The sequence below is a fragment of the Panthera uncia genome (assembly GCF_023721935.1).
Source record: "Panthera uncia isolate 11264 chromosome A1 unlocalized genomic scaffold, Puncia_PCG_1.0 HiC_scaffold_17, whole genome shotgun sequence".
Taxonomy (NCBI): Eukaryota; Metazoa; Chordata; class Mammalia; order Carnivora; family Felidae; genus Panthera; species Panthera uncia.
This window is the reverse complement of record NW_026057577.1, coordinates 45,534,573-45,555,420: the sequence shown is the minus strand read 5'-3', so window position 1 is coordinate 45,555,420 and position 20,848 is coordinate 45,534,573. Positions and strand designations below refer to the sequence as shown.

General features: G+C 40.7%; 1 long non-coding RNA gene across 2 annotated transcripts; it reads left to right on the top strand.

The window, feature by feature from the left end:
- Nucleotides 1-14,736: 14,736 nt before the first annotated feature.
- On the top strand, nucleotides 14,737-20,172 carry LOC125935670 (uncharacterized). Of its 2 annotated transcripts, none has more exons than XR_007461755.1 (5): nucleotides 14,737-15,024; nucleotides 15,811-15,888; nucleotides 17,613-17,694; nucleotides 19,223-19,415; nucleotides 19,866-20,172. It is a non-coding gene; the product is annotated as an uncharacterized LOC125935670 (long non-coding RNA). The 2 variants fall into 2 exon arrangements; XR_007461754.1 differs by having other exon boundaries at nucleotides 19,223-19,419; nucleotides 19,827-20,172.
- Nucleotides 20,173-20,848: the final 676 nt, after the last annotated feature.

Sequence of the window (20,848 nt, the reverse complement as noted above, 5' to 3'; positions counted from 1 at the left end):
CTCAAAGTTGCTGATTTCTTTGTCATTTCTACTTTCAAACACAAAGATAGTATTTTTGAGACAAATAGGACTAGATTAGTTATTCATGCTGCACTCAAAAGGTAAGAAAGTATATAAGCCCACAAGGACAAAGAGAAGGATGTCCTCAGCATATGAAGAAGGTGCCAGATATGGCAGGGCAAGGGAAATCAGAGTCCATGGTGTTTATGGGGATATGGACCAGAAAGGATCAGCCTCCTTCCCTACATCATGGCAATGTCAGGCATAATAGATGGTGAGAATAAGATGTAGGCAGTGGTGTGCTCAATATTTTACAAACAGCTCTCTGAAAAAGAATGGTAGAATGAAAGAATGGAAGGAAGGAAGAAAGGAAGGAAGGAGAAAGCAAATCCCAGTTTACAGCATTTATTGACTTTCTTGGTACAGGTACACCATCATGGTCAATTTGAAGCTATCAACAAGCCATCATTGAATGCGGGATTCATTGAGAAGGAATGTGCATGATTGGCTCTTTGGCTGGCAGGAGCTGGTTCTGGCACATCATTGAGTAGGGGGCCAAAAATAGAAAGACTGGTCCAACTTTAGTGTAAAGAGAGGTCAGTGCTCAAAATCTATCCCACATTCCGTACAAAGAAGGTCACAGCTAGGAGTCCACCATCTTTCCCCACCCCCACCGCACACACACGGGACTTAGAAAACAGAATGGGCTCAGAGATTTAACTCCACACCTTAAGGAGATCCACCACTAAGGAAATAAAATCAGAAATAGTCATAGAAGTCAGTACTAAAACATAAGCAATTTACCTAAAAGAAGTGAGGAAAAGAGAAATAGAGGAGGAAAGAGCAAATGGGATAAAACAATATCAAGATAAGATTTTAATCCAGCCATTTTAATAATTAAGTTAAATGTAAATGAATCAAAACACACCAATTAAATTTTTAAAAATGAAAACGCCAGGGGCACCTGAGTGGCTCAGTTGGTTGGGCGTCGGACTTTGGCTCAGGTCATGATCTTACCATTCATGAGTTCAAGCCCCACGTCAGGCTCTGGGCCGACAGCCCTAAGCCTGGAGCCTGCTTCAGAGTCTGTGTCTTCCTCTCTCTCTGCCCCTCCCCTGCTCACACTCTGTTTCTCTCTCTCTCTCTGAGAAATAAAGACATATAAAATTAAAAAAAAAAAAAATGAAAACCCCAGTATTTCTATTGCACTAGCTACGTTTCAAGCGCTCAACAGTTACGCGTGACTTAGTGGCTACTATACTGGACAGTAGAGATATAGAAATTTCTGTCATCATTCAAAATTCTATTGAAAAGTGCTGCTCTAAAGAGTGACTAACTCCGAATGAACCAGGAAGATGGAGTAGTCCAGGAGCAGGATTCAGTCATGATAACATGTGGATTCCAGATGGTGCTAGGAAACTAGTGAGACAATTGTAATTTTCAAGGATAACAAAAAGTTGATCAGGAAAGTAAATGCAGTCATAGTACACCTGAATGTGGAGTTAACAGTGTTTAAGCATCAACACTGGTAAGTGATTTATTCTAAAGTGGTGGATAATTATACTGGGAGGATGGGAGAGAGGAGAGGTGACAAGTGATGCGAGAGAGCTAACCCTCATCTATGGTGAGAAGAAACTACTAGATAACAAGTAACATAGATAAAAGTAGTGTATACATATTTCTGGGAATGCAGAGGAGACTAGCATGGGGAGTGAAGGAGTTTTCCTATGGGGAATTCAACATGGGGTGGGACGGGATAGGGTAGAAAATTGCTGTTTGTCATAAGCCTTTGGGGGTATTTGATTTTTTAAATATATATGCATATATTAGCTGGATAAAATAAAATACTTGCACAAAAAACCCAGACAGAATCTAACTGTTGTCTAGCCTTTCCATATTTCATCATGACATTCAAGTAGCTAATGGGACCACTGCAATTCACAGAGCCTCTGTGTTATAATGCCGTCCATTTAATGTTTATTGTACATAAGCTTAAATATATAAAATGATAAATATATAAAATATATTATAAAGAAGGAAGGGACACATTCTGAAAGTACGAAGGAGGATTTATACGCAGAGAAGACGGACAATAGGTCCCAGGAATATGAAAGAAGACAAGGCAGACAAGGTAGCCTGCTTGGGATTCTTTCTCTTTGTCTCTGCCCCTCCCCCACTCTCTCTCTCTCTCTCTCTCTCTCTCTCTCTCTGTTTCTCTCTCTCTCTCAGAATAAAGAAACAAAACAATTTTAAAAAAAAGAAGGGGAAACAATATTACATAAAACGTATTGGAGGTTGTGAAAGGTCACATCATTTGTCAATAGACATATGAAGTGAGTAAGCAAGACAGATACAAATTTCAAGCGGAAAGTAACTGTGGAACTGCGGTGTCTTGACTGGGACACTCGACAGGCTGTGGAAATTACGAATTGTACCCCCTTCCTCGCCTTCCACACTGGGATCCCAATCATGAATCAGAATCACTGCAGACTCCTACTCCATCATTACCCCTCCTTCACCGCCCTCAGTTGATCCACTGCACAGTCCTATTCACTGAAATTCTGAAGTAAGTCTCAAGTCTTTCCATCTGACTTAGTCAGGAGTGGGGCTCTTTGGTGCACTGCCACCTGTGAGCCCTCTCCAGCACTGGGTGGGGGCACTGCTGCTACCCAGCCCACAACAGCATCCCCCACTGCTGTGTCCCAACTGCTCCGGTAAGGTGTGTTCTACACCCTCCAAGGAGCCTCTTGCTTTAGTTTTTGGAATGTAAGGTCAAACATTTTCATGTTGTTTAGTTACCCCATTTCTTTCTTCCTCTTTGTTGTATCCTCTGCCCGCTTTCAAAACGTGAACTATTTTTTAAAATATTTAATAATATATGTATTCATATTTCAACTTTCTCTTTAGAAGCAAATAATTGAAGAGGTGCCTGGGCGGCCCAGTGGGTTAAGCATCTGACTTCGGCTCAGGTCATGATCTCGCGATTTGTGAGTTTGAGCCCCGCATTGGGCTCTGGGCTGACAGCCCGGAGCCTGGAGCCTGCTTCGGATTCTGTCTCTGTCTCTCTGCCCCTCCCCTGTTAGTGCTCTCTCTCTCTCGCTCACTCTCCCCACCCCCCTCTCTCTCTAATATAAAATTTAAAAAAGTAAAAAAATTTTAAATAAAAAAATCAAATAATTTAATATTTCTTTTCATATTTCAAGTTACTCTTAGAAGCAATAAAATGTGAATGAAAATAATGAAATAACCCTGCCAAAGCATTAACTATCACCCCAAGGTAGAGTTTCCCTAGAAGTTATCTCCATAAAGTAAGTAAAGTTTGCCTTTAGGATATGAGTGCTGAACCATGTTATTATCAGTGTGAATTATTATTGTTCCTAAATAACAATGAAAACGGCCAAAAGACAGCTTAGAAAGGAAAGTAGGAAAAAAAGAAATGTGGCCTCACACCTCTCACCCTTTTGCTCCATCCAGATCCTGGTGTTAAACTTTCCCAGAGAATGCCAGATTCTCTGACATGTTTCTTTTATATCCCTAATTATTGGCATTAGAATAAAACTGATACGTCACTATTATTACCACTCAAAATATATCACTGAGAATATGCTGTTTGTATTTTTACATGAGCGGGGCGGGGGGGGGGGGGAGAAATTTCTAGGGATTCTATTTATATTTTTAAAATTTCATTAGACAATCATTAAGGGAAAAAGAATATCCTTTGGTTTATAGTAAAAAAAAAAAAATTGAACTGTGTATCCTCTCTCCAATCCGTTTTGCACAAAAAGATACAAAAGTTGCACTCCCTTTCGAATTCAAGCCCATTTCCTCAGGATGGATAAAAATCATGGTGAATTACATTTCCACCACCTGGAAATACTCCAGATTCTTGATGCTCTGACTTCTCCCCTGTTGCCTGTCAATTGCTAGTGAGGACTGGAGACCAACTGCTCCTAGAAGGTGGGCCTGTGTGTTTTATTCGAATTCCTGTCTGTCCTGTTAGGTTAAAGCTAATCTGTATCACTTTCCATTTTCAGCCTCCAACTATATCCGTAGCTGCAGTGACATTTTTACACAAGGAAAGATATATGCTGCCCATCTGTCATGTAAGGACATAATGTAGCTAAACCATCTCCCCTGTCTCTTACCACATGGGGAGTGATGAAGACACAAAGGGCTGGGAGAATGAAGGGCAAGAGATCCTTATTTCTATAATGTGCTCTTAAGAAAACAAACATCAGGTGAGCCACCATCAACAGATCGCAGAAGCACCTCTGCAAGAAGTGGACACGGGCTTGCAGAGCCTTTGGCCTCTGTTTTGAAAGGCTAAGCTCATCAGTCGTCACTGTTTTGTGCCTGACTTAGTGGATCAGGGACATCTCCCTAGGACAGTGGGCAGTGTAGTGGAGAAGGGGCCTGGGCACTGACTGACTAGGGAACAGAGGGGAAATGTCTTCATTTTATCAAATAGTGGCTTACACGTCTCTTAAAAACAAACAAACAAACAAAAAACCCCAAAGCATTCTATAAGTAGGGTCTCACATAGCACATTTTTTTCCAGAAAGCATGTTGCTGTATGTAGGCACAGGCATGTCTTCAGAAATTCAGCTGTGGCAAAGGAAGCCTGAAGGACACTCTCAGAGGCTCAGAGTTAACACCAACCTTACTAATCCATGCGCCTTGCACACTGCCAGGGAAAGCATTCTTCTAGAATGCTCTTGTATATGCTGGCCACAGCAAATTGCCAACCTGCCTGGGGAAATGAGTACTTGAATAGTTATTTTGTTTTCTGGTGGCTTCTCTTTCCAATAACACTCTGGTCATGGAAACATTGATACAGTGTGATGTGTGCTGAAGGATGAGGAGGAGGAGGAGGATGGTGATTTTCAGGATCTGTTTTTTTTACATCAAATAATAGTTGAAGCAGTGTGTGTCATGACTTTTCTTTTATAGGTGAAAATGCCACATAATGCAAGTTAAGGCTACGTGAGCCAATATATTTCATTGCCTGGCACCATAATCTATTAAGCCGGAGATATTTTCAGGGAATTGCCTTAAATCCTTCGGTGGTTTAAAGTAGCTTCAGAGGGATTAGTGGCTTAGAGGTAATTGTTATTGCTAATATTTTATTTGAAATGTCCTGTTCAGCAAAGGTAATGTGACATTTTGCTCACTGGAAATGCTGTCTTTCTAGGGAAAGGGATGAGTCCAAAGGTCAGGGCCTGGGAGAGGGAGGAAAGGGAGCCCATGAAACAAAGAACAAGGACCCAAGCTGGGTGATCAGCACAAGTTATGTGAGTCAAAGCTGATTTTCTTACGTGTGGACCTTGGGGAACAGCCATGTTAATTTTATGTGAATTGTGAGTTTAATCTAGATAGATCATCAGCTCTAAAGGGAGACCTGAGCTGTATTTTTAATTTTTTTTAGTAAGTGAGGAGAACAAAACACATGGAAGTACCTCTTTGTAGGTCCAGCCTCTTCCACCCACACAGTAAATGCCCCTCAGGGGCGTCTCTGTCCCTAGGCCAAGGGATCTCAAATATAGAGTGCTTAAGAAGTCAGTTGGAGCCCTTGTTAAAAAATAAAACTTCCTTGGGCTCTACTCCCACCAACTCTGATTCTGTAGTTCTGAGATGGCTCTAAAAATCTGCATTTTCACCAGAGACCTCCAAGGGATTCTGATGCACGTATTCATCATGTCTGGAGAAACAGTGGGTTCACCAGTCCTTTTCTTGCCATGATACCGCGTTTCTCAAATTTCCACCTATGGCCCAAACGTAACCTTTGGAGTTCTACACACTTACATCAAAATGGAAATCAGAATCTCCACTCTATTGACCCAGTAATGGTGCCACCGACCCATCCAATTCTATAACACAAAATGCGCATGCCATCTCCCTTTCTTGCACTACGTCTCCTGCATCCCTGCAGTCACTCTGGTCCCATCTCCCATCATCGCTTATCACCCCTTCTCTGGACCACAACATGGCCTCATTGACCAGTCTCTCTTTGTTTCCTCTTCTATCTGTTCCCCTCCGTGAGACAGAGGGGCCTTTGCAAGGTATAATATGTTAATGTGGCACCATTTCCTGTGAATACACTTCAGGGACTTTTCATCGCCTCTTGGATTAGGACCAATGTCCTTTCTTTGGCTTGCAAAGTCCCACCTGGGGGTGACCACCCAACCCCCTCTGCAGTCTTGACTCACACCACTTTCTCTCTTACTCTGTGGTCTAGCCACACTGCCCTTTCTTCTTTTCCTCAAAAGTGCTACACACTCACCCTGGCACAGGGTATTCCTTGGCCCTAAGCCAGATTTTGCCTCTGGTCCTCTCCCTTTCTCTTAGCCTAGTGACCACCTACAACTCCTGTAGATGATATCCTATCCCCCATTTTGCTTTGTGAACTTCTCCTAACCTAGCTCAGCTTCCCTTCTAATGTAGCTTCAAACAATTATATACTTTGTGTCATGACACCGTTAGTTTTGTGCCTATTTAATGCCTGCCTTTCCTAAGACTGTGAGGTTCACGAAGGCAGCAGATTTTGGCTCACCTCTGTATCCCTAGTATCTCCCACCGTGCTAGGTGCACGGAGGCACTCAATAAACATTTGATGAATGATTCAACTGTGTGAGACATATTGTTGAAAAAACAATTTCATTTGAACTTCTTTAGATTAGAGAAACCAGAGTAGGCCTAGCAAAGACAGACGCTGGGGACTTCAGGCAAAGTCCTTATCAGTGGATTGGTAAGGTCATTAGCTAGATAGTTAAGGCAGGTAAGACAATATAATTATGACATTTAAGCACACCCATTAAGTGTGTACAAACTTTGTACCCAGGCATATGATTTTAAGTTCAAGTTAATTTCCCAGTGATAAAGAGATATGACATTTTAAAAATAATGGTGATCTTGAATAAGAAATCCTCAGATTTTACTTAGCATTGAAAGTATTTAGAATAATGACAGCTCTTTGGTTTATTATATGGAGGCTGAAGTTGGGTGTCATCTTGCTGGGCCGTTTCCCTCAAAACAATATTAATCCAATTCACGGTAAAGGATTTCAGGGGCTTGCTGTCTCACTCAGGAAATCCTTTATCCAAGTTTTCACACTGAATGAAAAGTAAGATCAGCTCCAGGAATCTTGAAGCTGTTGGAATCTTCTGGATGCAGAACTGAATGCACCTGTTGAATGGATCAGCTTTTTAGGTCACCCAGACTCTGTGTCATTGGGACCTACGATTTACTAGTTACAACTCTTTCATTATGGTGTTTGCCTCCAAGAAGCCAGAGAGTTTTGCAAATAGAAATTACAAACTCAAGAGATGGAAGAAGAAGACAAGTAGAAAATGACTTTTACGATAAAGACCAAAAGGGGAAGAGGTCGCTAAAAATTAATAAGTGGAGAGAATGGCATAGGGTGAGATCATGTTTGTGAAATAAGTAATACATGCGACATTCTATATAGTTATAGAATATGATAAAGCACTGGAGCCACTGTGAGTCTCTATTTCTGATAATACAGAACTTGACCCAAAAGGAGAAAATAATCCATTCAACATTCCTGCTTCTTGGGAAGACATCTCTCCACTTCCAGGGTCTGGAGGAGCTCCTAGTTCCTGGCTCCTACCCATCGGGACCTGATGGAATTGACTTCAAAACTGCACCAAGGGGGTGAGGAAAAAGATTGGGTCTAACATTTTTGGTTTGTATATCTGCTATGTAGACACTTTTTTTTTTAATTTTTTTTTTAACGTTTATTTATTTTTGAGAAAGAGAGAGACAGAGCATGAACGGGGGAGGGGCAGAGAGAGGGAGACAGAATCAGAAGCAGGCTCCAGGCTCTGAGCCATCAGCCCAGAGCCCGACGCAGGGCTCGAACTCACGGACCGCGAGATCTTGACCCGGGCTGAAGTCGGACGCTTAACCACTGAGCCACCCAGGCGCCCCTGTAGACACTTTTTTTTTAACGTTTATTTTTTTATTTTTGAAAGAAAGAGAGCACAAGGTGGGGAGGGGCAGGGAGAGGGGGACAAAGGATCCAAAGCCAGCTATGCGCTGACAACAGTGAGCCCAACGTGAGGCTGGAACCCACAAACTGTGAGATCACGACCTGACCTGGAGCCGGACGCTTAATGGACTGAGCCACCCCGGCACCCCCTAAGCTAGACACCTTTATAGAGGTTTGCGTTTGAAACTGAGAAAACAGAATTTTTACTCCAGAGGTTGTTCTCTGGAAAATGTGAAACCTAGGCCCCTAAAGAGAATGACATGGGGGTCCCCCAAAGACGCAGAACCATATGGGCCCAGACATGATAATACATCCCACTGACAGGCCCACCTACATGTCCTACGCCTCCAAGCAGTTCACAGTGCCCCACTATGACTGTAAGATGACAGGAGGAACAGAAGACATTAGAGGACTGCCTATAGGGTAAAAGGTAGAGGCCAAAACCATGGGAGAAGAGCAATGTGTAGGAAACAGAGACCATACATAGTTCTGAAAACCTGAAGAAAGACTTAGTATCTTTTAGGTAATAAAAAGAAGATACTGCATTTATGAAACAAGAATAACACGGTATAAAAAAGAAAAAAATCAGAAAACAAAAAAGATTTTATAAAAAAATATAATACCACATACAAAAACTCAATGGTAAGCTAACAGATAAAACTGGGTGGCTCAGTTGGTTAGGTGTCCGACTCTTGATCTTGGCTTGGGTCATGAACTTGTGGCTTTGTGGGTTTGAGCCCCTCATCGGGCTCTGCACTGGGAGCGTGGACCCTGCTTAGGATTCTCTGTCTCTCTCTCTCTCTGCCCTTCCCCCACTTGCACTCTCTCAAAATAAATAAATAAACAAACAAAATTGAGTAAACCTCCCAGAAGTATTAAAAATACATAAGAAAGACCAGAGAGAAATTACAAGAGAACTAGGATCATTTCAGGATGCATGAATGCTAATAACAGAAATTCCTGAAAGAAAGAACAAATACAATATGAGGTAAATTATGTTTAATGTTTCCAAGAATCGAAGGAGATAATTTTTCAGATCACAAGAGCACATCTAGTGCCCAGGTCAAGACCCAAAATATTCTTGAAATTTTTCAGAACAGTGAGAAAAAGAGAACAGACAAAAGCTTTTTAAGGAAAAGAAAACAATTTATCTACAAAAGAATCAGAAGTCAAAGCAATCTTAAGAAAAGGACAAAGATGAAAGTATCACAATCCCAGATTTCAAGACATGCTACAAAGCTGTAGCAATCAAAACAGAAAAGTACTGATACGAAAACAGACACAAAGATTGCTGGAACAGAATAGGGAGCCCAGAAATAAATCCATATTTATTTGTCAAGTAATCTACAACAAAGGAAGCAAGAATATACAATGGGGATAAGATGGTCTCTATAATAAATGATGCTGGGAAACTGGACAGATACATGCAAAAGAAAAAGTGAACCACTTTTTAAAATCATACACAAAATTACACTCAAAATTAATTAAAGACCTAAATGTAAGACCTGAAACCGTAAAACTCCTAGAAGAAAAAATAGGCAGCAATATCTTTGACATCAGCCACAGAAACATTTTCTCTATAGGTCTTTTCAGGCAAGGGAAACAGAAGCAAAATTAAACTACTGGGACTACACCAAAATAAAAAGCTTTTGCACAATGGGAAAATCATGAACAAAACAAAAAGGGAGAAGGTGTTGACAAGCGACATATCCAATTAAGGGTGAGTATCCAAAATATAGAAAGAACTTATATAACTAACACCAACCCCCCCCAAAATAATCCAATTAAAAAATGGGCCCAAGACATGAACAGAAATTTCTCCAAAGAAGACATCCAGGTGGCTAAGAGATACATGAAAAGATGCTCAACATCACTCATCATCAGGGAAATGAATATCAAAATCACAATGAGATATCATCTCACACATATCAGAATGGCTAAAATAAAAAACACAGGCAATAAGAAATATTGTCAAGGATATGGAAGAAAGAGGAGTGCTCGTGCACTGTTGGTGAGAATGCAAACTGGTGCAGCCACTGTGGAAATAGTAGGGGGGTTTCCCAAAAAATTAAAATGAGAAATACCATATGATCCAGTTATTACATTATTGGGTATTTACCTGAAGAAAATGAAAATAGTAATATGAAAAGATATATGCACTCTTATGTATACTGCAGTTATTTACAATAGCCAAGATTTGGAAGCAACCTAAGTGTCCACTAATAGATGAAAGGATAAAGTAGATGTGGTGTGTGTGTGTGTGTGTGTGTGTGTGTGTGCATGTGTGTGTGTGTAAATAAATTAAATTAAATCATTGGGACTACATCAAAATAAAAATATCCATTATATATGTTATATATAATATATATATAATTTCATATAATATATGGAGTATTACTTAGCCACAAAAAAGGATGAGATCTTGCCATTTGCAACAACATGGATGAATCAAGATGGTATAATGCTAAATGAATTGTTAGGCAGGGAAAGACAAATAGATATGATTCCATTCATATGTGAAATTTAAGAAACAAGACAAATTAATGAAGAAAAAAAGAAACAAAGAACCCCACAGACTCTTAAAACACAGAGGACAAACAGGTGGTTACCAGGGGGCAGATGAGTGGGAGGAGGGGTGAAAAAACATAATCAGATTGGCATCAGAATTCTTAATAGTTACACTAGAAACTAGCAGAAAATTAAAAATACCTTCAAAATTTGGAGGGAAATGATTTCAAACGCAAAATTATTTACACAGATGAATCACTGATCAAGGATGAAGGAAGAATTTTTTGTATGGCCTCAATTTTCCTCTTATGTATCAAATTTCTAGGAAGTCATTCAACACGACATAACACTAAAATGAGGGAGTGACCAAGACAGAAGAGATGGGATCTGAAAACCAGAACACCAACATAAAACGGAAGCAAAGGAAATCTCCATGGTTGCCATGCAGGGAAATCGCAGGGGGGAAATTAGGCACGAGGTGTGGAGGACAACAACTGGGAGCTAGAGCAGGCCACGAGGTGCCAGGAGAGATGGCTGCAAGATGGTGAAATTGAAAGACTGTCAGCTACCTCTGTTTGAACATTCTGGAACAGATTTAGACTCCTGGGATGAGTTTGGGATTGATTCAGTGGTGTATATGTATGAAAAATGAACACATACACAGACTTATTAGCTACCTTGAAGGGAGTTATGCAAGAAATGAAATTAAGGCCCAAAAGTTTTGTAGTTATAACACCACCAATGTGGAAACTATTCCAAGCAAAATTGTGGTGTATTTCTATAGCTATGATGGGTGAGTTGGGAGATGGAAAAGGCACCTGGTTGGAGGTTCCTCAAAAAATTAAAAATAGACCTACCCTACAACCCAGCAATAGCACTGCTAGGAATTTACCCAAGGAATACAGGAGTACTGATGCATAGGGGCACTCGTACCCCAATGTTTATAGCAGCACTCTCAACAATAGCCAAATTATGGAAAGAGCCTAAATGTCCATCAACTGATGAATGGATAAAGAAATTGTGGTTTATATACACAATGGAATACTACTTGGCAATGAGAAAGAATGAAATATGGCCTTTTGTAGCAACATGGATGGAACTGGAGAGTGTGATGCTAAGTGAAATAAGCCATACAGAGAAAGACAGATACCATATGGTTTCACTCTTATGTGGATCCTGAGAAACTTAACAGGAACCCATGGGGGAGGGGAAGGAAAAAAAAAAAAGAGGTTAGAGTGGAAGAGAGCCAAAGCATAAGAGACTCTTAAAAACTGAGAACAAACTGAGGGTTGATGGGGGGTGGGAGGGAGGGGGGGAGGTGGGTGATGGGTACTGAGGAGGGCACCTTTTGGGATGAGCACTGGGTGTTGTATGGAAACTAATTTGACAATAAACTTCATATATTGAAAAAAAAAAAAAAGGAAAAGGCACCTGGTAAGTGGGGAGGAAGGGAGCAGTGAGAGTAGGAAGTGCGTAGATGACGCATAAAAAGGAAGACTCCAGAAGAAATATTGCCAACATGTTTTTTGATAATGGAGATATATATAGAGGTAGAGTGATCACATTGAGTGTCTTACAGAACCATGCATGTCTTTACACTGTGTTTTTGGGTGGGGTGGGTTGTGTATGTGTGAGGGTGTGTGTGTGTATGTCATTCATGTAAAGTGAGAACTAAGTTAAAAATATAAGGAAAGCATTCTGAAAAGCAAATTGGCAAGAGAGTGAAAGCATTTATTTACTGAGCAAATGATCTTCGTTCCAAAGAGGTCAAGGATGGGTACATGTGTACATGGCTGGATGGCTCTTCCTCTGTGAAGTACCTGATTAGGACAATTCTCCATAGGCACATTTCTAAATCATCTTTGAGACTCAGGGTGGTTTAATAATTCTAGAGTCTTAATCATGGCAGAGGCACTTCATCACCAGGGAATGATGCCTAGAGTTTTAATGATAAGAAAGTAATGGATATGCTCATTGCTCAGGGCCTCTTTCTTCTATCCACCAAGAAATCATACTGAAAGCCTGATACATGCTAAATTCTTTGCAGATTACAAAAAAAAGTAATAATAGGCCTCTGTGTTGTGCTGCACAGTTACCTTCGGCTAAAATCATCTCTTTGGCCATTTATCACTTCACTCCCCAAGCCCTGGACTCAGGTGGGAAGCAGATTGAGTCATTTGTAAACCCCATTAATTACAGATATACGAGACATATCTTCTTTAATCCTCCTTTCTCCAAAAGGCAAACTACGATTTGTTCCCTTTTCTATGACCTACACAAAGTAATCTTCCCAAGTAATATTAACATTTAGAATACACAGTCCCTCAAATGACTGTTGAACCCACTGCTTACTCATCCCAAGCACCAGATATTAATGACATTTTAAAGACATCCATCCCTGGCTTCCTGAGGTCCCTGTAGAGACTCAAGGAGAACACACTAAAAGTACAGAAAACTTACTTTGTTCTTGAGGAGACTTTGTAAGAACAATTTTTTCAAAGATGGGAGGATTTTTGAGTATTTCTGCCATATAGATTTGTGGGTGTATGGAACTACAGTCATTTTGGTTAACTATATGCTTTATTTGACCATGTTCCTATAGAAGGCATTCCCCAAATACCCACAGACAAGAGAGAAAAATAAACAAGCTGAAATGAACAATCTGTACCCACACACTGGCTGACAGAGGGAAATATTCTGAACCTCTTACTCTACTTTTCTCTTTAGTCCGGGTTCCCATTCTACTCCATGTACTCCACACCATTGTGTGCCATTGTAAAGAAACAAGAGCAATGAGGAGAACTGACCAGAGGTAAAATGGTCGAGTGTGTCTCTTGGTCCGTTGACTTCCATTACCGGTATCTTCTTTTGTTATTTAAAGGTCATTTTGGCTCCACAGTGGTGGAAACCCTTACAACCTGGTCCATGGCAATTGGCAGGACTCAGAGGCTTGGAATCATGAGACAGGCTTCCCACACCTGTATCTGGTTTTGACTGCAGATACATAGAATTGACTGGGAGCAAAAGGACACACACCTGGCTAACAACAGCTGGTGACTGCTTTCAGGTCTTCCTCAGGCCCCTGAAATTGAGCCAATCAGAAACACATTTTTTATTTGTTTTTGATGGTGTGGGTTCAATACCTTTTCCTGGGATATAAAGGGGAGGCCCTTAGTTTTAGCTGCAGCAGGAGGAATTTTGTTACCACAAGAAATAGGTAAGTCCAACCATTTCTTTGGCCCATGCTCAAAATTCAACTTCTCCAGGAGAATATCTGCTTGGCCATGTTTAAAAGTCACCAGCCCAGGCTCTGACTGCCTGGGCCAGGGAGAGGCAGGATCTGGCCTCCTTAGATTCTAGATTCTAAGTGGGAAATGGGCACCTGGATTTACCAACCCACCAATGCCCCACGGAATACCAAAGAAGCAATTCTACAAAAGGGAAACCAAGTGATGTTAGGAAGGGGGAATACCACTAAATGACCACATTACACGAACCTACCCCTTTGCTCCCAAACTCAGACATCTATATAACCAACAACAAACCCTTAAAAAGTTTTAGTTGATAAGGGCTTGAAGAGCCTTAAATGTTTGTAAACATGTATTTAATATGCATAATTCACTTAAATCTTTCTGATAACTTAGTAAGTAGAAGTTACAACTCCCATTTAAGATGAAAGAACTGAGACTTATGGAGATAAATATTTTCCCACAGTCATCCAAGTAATAAATGGAGAAGCCGTAATTCAATCTCAGTTCTGTTTGACCTAACACTGATGCTGGTACCACAATACTGGGGAAGCCCCAGATGCAAGCAGGGCATATTAACTGACCTGATGTTTTAGGAGAGAGTTTAGCACATTAATTAGCACACAGTAATTGAGAGGGACTATATAATACATTTTAAAAATTGACACCAGGCTTGGAAAAACGAGATCCACCTGCCACAAATCACAGGAAAAACACCCAGTTTACTCAAGACCAAAGACAAAGTAGTTTTCTTTAGCATCTTCCACGAGGACAAACAGAAGAGTGTGGTCAGCGAACTTTCCAGTTTGTTGCATGACATGAACAAAGAGGTGATCAAATTTTCAATATTCTTCAGGTTCCAGCTGCTAACCACTGGTCATAGGTCACAAGGTAGGAGCCCTCATGAAAGGGATTAGCGCCTCTACAAAAGACACCCCTTCCACCGTTGGAGGATGCAATTACAACAGGGCCCTCCATAGAACCTGGTCATGCTGACATCATAATCTCAGACTTCAAGCCTCCAGATGTTGTTTATAAGCCACGCGATCTGTGGCATTCTGTTATGGCAGCTTGACGCAAGACATAGAGTATCCCTAATTCAAGTGGATTCATCATTCATTATACTAAGATGTGATCTGGTGAACAGGCAAAAAGGCTTCTCACTAATGCTCACTGGACTCCGTCTCCTCACTCATAAAACAAAGAGGTTGAAGCCAATGATCTGTAGGTTTCTTTGTGTCTCCAACATTTTGTGCATTGGTGAGTACACAAGTGCATTTTGCAGTATTAGGTTTGACAGAAGATAATTTTGTAGACTTCCCAGGCAGCATGTGAAAACTCAGGGGCTCTTCTGCTCGTCCCTGGGCTTCATAATAACTTGCCCAGCTGTAAAGGGGGACACCTTCCCAGGGCATCTTATTTTTTTCTGATGTAATTTTCTGGTTCTCATGTCCTTTCTTCCACCTTGTTTAGCTTTTATTTTAATGACTTCTCATCAGCAAAGGACAAACCAGCAGTTATCCTTGGGCATGGTACTCACTCCAGGGAGAATATTGGAAATTTTTGACTTTTTGGTCTTTTAGTATAGTCAAATCTGAACATTTAAATGTTAAAACGCATGAGTTTTCTTTTTCACACATCACTTTAAAATTTCGTCTTTATGTAACAAGATTTTTTGAAATTATGTAGACAAATAGGTTATGTATCTGTGACTTACACTTTAGGATAGTACAAAGGACTTTATAAAATATTTATTATAAGAAGGACATATTATGGTTGAGGATCACCACTGTAAACGTACCCCGAGGCTAACCTGGTTTGCAATGGGGAGGAAGATAGGAAAGAAACTGTTGTACATTTGCTTAATAATACTCAGGTACTGTGCTTTGCTCTGTATATTATCTCATTTATGCAGCTAACTTATCCTTCTAAGATGGCAGGTAGTATTACTTTCCTTTCACAGATGAAGATGCTGGGACTTAAGGAAATTTATTAACTTCTTCATTCCTTCATGAAATATTTTCGTGACTCCTATGTGCATTCTAGGTGTTTAGAGAGACAGAAAGGACACAATTTCTGCCATCAAGGAAATATTTGAGTCGAGAGAGATAACAAAGCAAAGCAGTAAGTAAATAAGTCAAGTCACATCGCGTTGCGTGTCATGAAGACAGGTGAATGAAATGCCTTGAGAAAACTTGCCCAAAGTCACATAACCAGTGAGTGGTGGGGGGTCCAAATGAACGTAGACATTGCTTTTTGATTGCAGTAATCATGGCACTACCATTACTAGTATCAAATGCCAAGGTCATCACCCCTTCTAACATTGTCTAAAAAGATGCCAGCACGTGTGGATGAAAAACCAGGGAGAAAGCTGTTCAAAGCAACTATTACTAAACATTTTTTTCTTGTTGCATTCCTGTCAGAAGAAGTTTCTCTCTCTCTCTCTCTGCCCTCCTAACATTGTTACAACAGTTTCTGGTTCTGCACTGTGAGATATCTTAGTGTGTGATGTTACTAATACTTATTAAAATGCATTTCTAAGTAAATAATCTTAAATGTTTTTCTGATCTTTTTAAGTTTATTTATTATGGGAGAGAAAGAGATCATGAGTAGGGGAGGGACAGAGAGAAAGAACCCCAAGCGGGCTCTGCACTCATGTATGGAGTCTGCCGTGGGCCTGGAACTCACGAACGTGAGATCATGACCTGACCCAAAGCCAAGAATTGGACGCTTAACCCAATGAGCCACCTAGGTGCCCCCATTTTCTGATTTCTTAAGTGTGATTTTCAGAAACATCCCCAGTTTTATTCCCCTGTGGAAATCTATCTGTCACACCCAACTTGTGATCAGCGCATCCACTCTATGAGATGAGAAGAATGTGTGCTGAAAACCCAGATGTAGACATTCTTTTAAAAAAAAAATTTTTTTTTACATTTATTTTTGAGAGACAGAGAGAGACAGGGCATGAGCAGGGGAGGGGCAGAGACAGAGGGAGACACAGAATCCAAAGCAGGCTTCAGGTTCTGAGCTGTCAGCACAGAGCCTGATGTGGGGCTCGAACCCACAAACCGTAAGATCATGACCTGAGCTCAAATTGGACGCTTAACCAAGTGAGCCACCCAAGCGCCCCTGGATGTAGACACTCTTAAAGATGAAACAGCAGGGCCTTTGGGCCAGACTTCCAGAAAGGTGATTAGACCCTTCCTATGGATATGTGGCAGGGAGGTAAATAAAGCCTTCTATTAAAGAAAGGAAAGAAAAACAACCAACAGGTAAAAAGAGATGACCTATAAACCTAAAGTATATATAGTCTGTGAGAATGCTTGGGAAAAAATTATACAGCTAAAAAACTTGCAAAGTTATGTTCTACCCTGCATTAGAAAATGTAGTGACTTCTAGTCACTTAAAGAGAAAGACAGGTAGGTCTTCTGAGGTCTTAAAATTTTGTTCAAGTTATGTATTCCTTTAATACACTTGGTAATTAGCAAATCTTATGTTTGGTGTTTTTAATCATGATTTCAACTCTCTTGGGGAAAAAAAAAAAAGAATGCAACAGAAAAGACAGCTCTTCTCTATGGGTCCTGGTGACGGCTGCCAAGGAAAGCATCCTCCTGGGCCTCTTAGCTACAGACCCAGCAAGACTTTTGATACTGTGGCTATTTTCCTAAAAGAAAACAGCCTCCCTGGAGAAATCGAAAGCTTCAGGGGGACACACTCTGTAACGTCCAGCTTATAACATAATGACATTCCCACCTTGGCATCATGCAGAGCTCATGTAAATTCTTAAATTACCTGTGTTTATTGAAAACATGTCAAACATCTAGTTATCTTCTTCATTCATTCTTTAGCTTTTATGTGATATTCTTCAAGATCTTCAGAGATAAATAATATTCAGTGTTGACTATTCGAAATGGCTACAGCAAATAAAAGGTAATTTTATATATATTTCATAGAAATTGTCCCACTGTCATCCTGGACTATTCCTTTCACCATTATGGATGCTCAATATTTTGACAGAAGCCAATCTAACATTTCTGCTTTAAGTATATCTCTTTAAAGGCACACTTCTCCCTAAGAGTAATTAACAGTCTTACAATGAACAGCACGGTTAATTTCTCCAGTTGCATAACTTGAATTGATTTCATAAATTTGATAAAATTGAGTTCATAACTTTAAATTGTTTCTGTAATAATTTTTTAGTATTCACCACCAAGTCAGCACTGGTCAGCTCAGACTCTGGGGAATTCAGTATCTATCTCGTACAGTCGGTTCATCTTTTGCAACTATATTGGCCAACTTGCAAATTTATCTGTAGCATGCCTGGATGGTTATGTAGAGAAAACAGCTACTCTCTGGGGGCTAATGTCTCTTCTCCACCAATCAGAACGCAGTTCATGATTCATTAGGTTTGTTGGCTAGATTATTTAACTTAATTCAGTATAAATTATTTAATTCCTAAGGCCTTCCTGGTATTCAATATGAATGAAACAATTATTCCTGGACACAATCATCCAAATACCACCACGCAGTTTTACCAAATCCCAAGCCAGTCGTTAAGTCCATCTATCTGCTGCTTTACATAAACTACTCATGCTGAGTTTTTGAGGGTTATAACATTACTGAAATTGTTTGGATTCAGTAAGGGATTATATGTTATTGTATATTTAATGAGAGAACATCCCAATTACATAGCAATGTGAGAAATCATAAACTATTGCTAGGTAGCAGTTGTGTCCTTGTTGTGATAGCTTCCTTTCTTTTGTTATCTTTCTCATGGGGAAGGGAGCTCTATTTTTTTCCAAACGTAATTCTGCTGCTTAGGCTTCCTTTAGGCTAACCATCCCCAGACATCATGACTATCTGGTCAATGGCTGGTCGAAGTAGCATAGACGGCAGGTCTATTTTCTCTCCTATTGGAATTTCTATGACCGTGTCTCTAAACATGGTATGCCATGTCTTAGATTGGGCTCTCTGGAAACAGGTTCGGAGGCAGACAATTGTGTGCTTCTTGCAGGGACGTGAGCAAGTCAGGAGTGGTAGCGGATTTGCACTGCACCCTGCAGCTCTGCTGATCCTACGTGGCACTCAGAGACTGAGATGATCTTTGTATCTCTGTATCATCCAGTCACTGGCTGTGGGCTCCTCTCTGGGAGGAGGCATGGCCCTGTGGCCAAAGGCAATTTCTATCAAAAGTTGTCAGCGGCTGAAGCAGCTGGGGAAACGAGGGTCTCAGTCCTAAGGAGAGATCTTGCAACACCATCTATCCCCTGGCCCCATTCTTAGGAAATCCTGGATAAGGAATATTGACAAAGACTGAGATATGAAGGAACAACATTCTTTCATTTATACACAGTCTTGGTTTCTTCCTCTCAATAAAGCTCAACTTAATCTGTAAAAAAAAAAAAATTACTATCCTTTTTCCTCCTTTTCCTTCTCTCCCTCCTTTGTCCTAAACAAGGCCAAGAATGGAATGGAATAAGGTAGACCCCAGAGAATTTTGCCCTGGAGAATAACCAACAGTGGAGCAGCGTCGTGCCGTTCCCATGAGACCTAGCTGGAACCTGGGGAGCTGGCGTTGCAAAGGGCTGCTTAGAGACCTGTGAAGAAAAGGGCACTTGGCAAAGGGAAGAAGCTGTTTAGGTTTAGGAGAGGTAGGTTATAAATGACAATTTGGTTTTTTCCCTCTTACTCCTTACTGAAGCAAGCACAATGCGTTGTGTACTCACACTGGCATTTCCCTGGCTAGCCACACTTGATCACCCCTCCAATCTTAAAGGAGGCTCCTTGCCACTTTCATGTGTTATCAAGGACCACCTTCCCCACCCACACCTCTATCTGTCCTGTTGCTTGCTTTCCCATGATCCCTTCTTTCATTTATTTACTCAGTCATTAATCGCTGCATTTATCTAGGGACCTCCTCATATGTACCGGTTCTGTTCTGGATAGCATGGTTCTTGATAGATTGTCTGGAGCTTTGGATACTTGTTTTGTTTCCTTTTTGGTTCTTGTCTGTTCCTGTTACTTGTACTCACAGCAGGTCCTGATCTTTGCTCTCCAGGTAGGTGTGAGACTTGTCTAGTTCCTTTGTTTCTTGTTATCAGAGTCCACTGATGTCTGCTTGATGAGTCTGGCCTCGTCTCCACATAAGGTCTTTAAATGGTTTCTGAGAACTGCTTTGGCCTCGAGTCAGAACCATTTCCTTGGAACACAGATACTCTGCGGCACCACCTATGATCCACTGCCACCAAATCCACTGTGAGCAAAGGGCAAATACATCTCCAAATAAACATGTCTATGGCAAGGGCTGAACGGGAAAGCCAGATCATGGAAGCGGAGCACAACACATCCAAATGTGGAAAAGACGAACAATAAAACTAGACTCACAGTTTGTCTCTGATAACAAATTAATCATTTGACTTAGTGTGCGTAGTTATTTGCCTCTCTCCCAGGGACTGAACCTACCTAAAAAGCCATTCTACTTCTAGTTTGGAAAACCCCTTGATGTTTTGATTTTATTCTGGTCCAGTAGTTCTAGATCCATTTGCTTTTGGCTTTAAGTGGTTCCTTTGGTTGTTTTTTTTTTTTTTTAATGTTTGTTTATTTTTGAAAGAGAAACAGAGATGGAGTGTGATCAGGGAAGAGGCAGAGAGAGAGAGAGAGAGAGAGATACAGAATCCAAAGCAGGCTCCAGGCTCCAAGCTGTTAGCACAGAGCCTGATGCGGGGCTCCAAACCACGAACCATGAGATCATGACCTGAGCCAAAGTCAGACGCTTAACCAACTGAGCCACCCAGGCACCCCTCTTTTTTGTTATTTTAAAGATCTTTTTTATTTTCTTGCTCCAAACTGTTGGATTTTTATTTTATGACTTGTTTCATTGTACGTTCCTTTTCAAAGGGAATAAGTCAACAGATTGAGCGCACTTGTTCTGAAGCTTAATACCTATTTAGACTTTTCAATGTATCAATCTACCTTGATGCCAATATGAAGGATGCCAGGGTAACAAGAGCTATCCTAAGTATGATGCATGCATTAACTCCTTTAACCACACGATAGCTCCATGGCAGGGCATTGTTATTTCCAA